Genomic DNA, 3,523 nt, shown 5'->3' with positions numbered 1-3,523 from the left:
CATGTGCGATGATAACTTCCGCACTTAGGTCATTTTGCAGACGTCCATTTTTCATTATGCATGTCATTATCTTCGTTATATCAAATCATGCATGATGAATTATCGTCATAAGTTGAAGAGGATCTCCACAAGTACAACCTGCCATGTGCATTTGCATTCCAAAAGCAAATTACTCATATGCACATCTTCAGGGGGAGCCTTTGCTACTTATGAAGACAATACCTTTATCCTTTACAATTTCACATACTTTATCCCCATTGAAAACTTCAACCAGTTTGTCACAATCACCAAAAAGGGGGAGATTGTAAGTGCATCTAGTGCCACCCGTAGTTGGTTTTGGAGTATTGACGACAAACCTGGTTGAGGGACTAATGTGTTTGTGAGAATTGCAGGATAACACAGGTAGTAGTCCCTCATTGATTCGGTTTACCTACCAGAGACGACCCCAAAAAATGTATGAAGACATTGAAGACAATGGTGGTATATGAAGATATTCACATTGAAGACTATGACATGAGAAGACATTGAGTGAAGACTATGGAGTGCGAAGACTTAGTTGTTTCGCTGTTTCCTTTTCTTCTTTGTTGAGTCATAGGAACCACCGTACTGTTAAGTGGGGTCCAAGTGAACAAAGTCAGAGTGACTGAAGTGATGCTCAACCAAAATCCTATGTTCATGATAAGTTTAAGTTCAATTAATCAAATTACTTAAGAACTCCCACTTAGATAGACATCCCTCTAATCCTCTAAGTGATCACGTGATCCAAATCAACTAAACCATAACCGATCATCACGTGAGATGGAGTAGTTTTCAATGGTGAACATCGTTATGTTGATCATATCTACTATATGATTCACGTTCGACCTTTCGGTCTCCGTGTTCCGAGGCCATATCTGCATATGCTAGGCTCATCAAGTTTAACCTGAGTATTCTGCGTGTGCAAAACTGGCTTGCACCCGTTGTAGATGGACGTAGAGCTTATCACACCCGATCATCACGTGGTGTCTGGGCACGACGAACTTTGGCAACGGTGCATACTCAGGGAGAACACTTCTTGATAATTTAGTGAGAGATCATCTTATAATGCTACCGTCAATCAAAGAAAGATAAGATGCATAAAAGGATAAACATCACATGCAATCAATATAAGTGATATGATATGGCCATCATCATCTTGTGCTTGTGATCTCCATCTTCGAAGCACCGTCATGATCACCATCGTCACCGGGGCGACACCTTGATCTCCATCGCAGCATCGTAGTCGTCTCGCCAATCTTATGCTTCCACGACTATCACTACCGCTTAGTAATAAAGTAAAGCATTACATCGCGATTTCATTGCATACAATAAAGCGACAACCATATGGCTCCTGCCAGTTGCCGATAACTCGGTTACAAAACATGATCATCTCATACAATAAAATTCAGCATCATGTCTTGACCATATCACATCACAACATGCCCTGCAAAAACAAGTTAGACGTCCTCTACTTTGTTGTTGCAAGTTTTACGTGGCTGCTACGGGCTTAAGTAAGAACCAATCTCACCTACGCATCAAAACCACAACGATAGTTTGTCAAATAGACTCCGTTTTAACCTTCGCAAGGACCGGGCGTAGCCATACTTGGTTCAACTAAAGTTGGAGAGACAGTCGCCCGCAAGCCACCTATGTGCAAAGCACGTCGGGGGAACCGGTCTCGCGTAAGCGTACGCGTAATGTTGGTCCGGGTCGTCTCGTCCAACAATGCCGCCAAACCAAAGTATGACATGCTGGTAGGCAGTATGACTTATATCGCCCACAACTCACTTGTGTTCTACTCGTGCATATAACATCAACATAAATAACCTAGGCTCGGATGCCACTGAAGGGTTTCGTGGTAATTTCAAAAAAATTCCTACGCACACGCAAGATCATGTGATGCATAGCAACGAGAGGGGAGAGTGTTGTCTACGTACCCACACAGACCGACTGCGGAAGCGTTGACACGACGTAGAGGAAGTAGTCGTACGTCTTCACGATCCAACCGATCAAGCACCGAAACTACGGCACCTCCGAGTTCGAGCACACGTTCAGCTCGATGACGATCCCCGGACTCCGATCCAGCAAAGTGTCGGGGAAGAGTTTCGTCAACACAACAGCGTGGTGACAATCTTGATGTACTACAGCAGCAGGGCTTCGCCTAAACTCCGCTACAGTATTATCGAGGAATATGGTGGCAGGGGGCACCGCACACGGCTAAGGAATAGATCACGTGGATCAACTTGTGTGTTTCTGGGGTGCCTCTGCCTCAGTATATAAAGGAGCCAAGGGGAAGGGGGCCGCCGGCCAGGAGGAGGGCGCAGGAGGAGTCCTACTCCTCCCGGGAGTAGGACTCCCCCCCCAATCCTAGTTGGACTAGGATTCCCCGAGGGGGAAAGAGGGAGAGGGGGGCCGGCCACCTCTCCTAGTCCTATTAGGACTAGGGGAAGGGGGGAGGAGCGCGGCCACCTTGGGCTGCCCCTTTCTCCTTTCCACTAAAGCCCATTAAGGCCCATATGGCTCCCGGGGGGTTCCGGTAACCTCCCGGTACTCCGGTAAAATCCCGATTTCACCCGGAACACTTCCGATGTCCAAATATAGGCTTCCAATATATCAATCTTTATGTCTCGACCATTTCGAGACTCCTCGTCATGTCCGTGATCACATCCGGGACTCCGAACAACCTTTGGTACATCAAAATGCATAAACTCATAATATAACTGTCATCGTAACCTTAAGCGTGCGGACCCTACGGGTTCGAGAACAATGTAGACATGGCCGAGACACGTCTCCGGTCAATAACCAATAGCGGGACCTGGTTGCCCATATTGGCTCCTACATATTCTACGAAGATCTTTATCGGTCAGACCGCATAACAACATACGTTGTTCCCTTTGTCGTCGGTATGTTACTTGCCCGAGATTCGATCGTCGGTATCCCATACCTAGTTCAATCTCGTTGCCGGCAAGTCTCTTTACTCGTTCCGTAATACATCATCTCGCAACCAACTCATTAGTTGCAATGCTTGCAAGGCTTATGTGATGTGCATTACCGAGAGGGCCCAGAGATACCTCTCCGACAATCGGAGTGACAAAACCTAATCTCGAAATACGCCAACCCAACATCTACCTTTGGAGACACCTGTAATGCTCCTTTATAATCACCCGATTACGTTGTGACGTTTGGTAGCACCCAAAGTGTTCCTCCGGCAAACGGGAGTTGCATAATCTCATAGTTATAGGAACATGTATAAGTCATGAAGAAAGCAATAGCAACATACTAAACGATCGGGTGCTAAGCTAATGGAATGGGTCATGTCAATCAGATCATTCAACTAATGATGTGACCTCGTTAATCAAATAACAACTCATTGTTCATGGTTAGGAAACATAACCATCTTTGATTAACGAGCTAGTCAAGTAGAGGCATACTAGTGACACTTTGTTTGTCTATGTATTCACACATGTATTATGTTTCCGGTTAATACAATTCTAGCATGAATAAT

The sequence above is a fragment of the Triticum urartu genome, chromosome 6A (assembly GCF_056163025.1).
Source record: "Triticum urartu cultivar PI428250 chromosome 6A, HENAU_Tu73, whole genome shotgun sequence".
In the NCBI taxonomy this organism is placed as follows: domain Eukaryota; kingdom Viridiplantae; phylum Streptophyta; class Magnoliopsida; order Poales; family Poaceae; genus Triticum; species Triticum urartu.
This window is presented reverse-complemented; position numbering follows the sequence as displayed.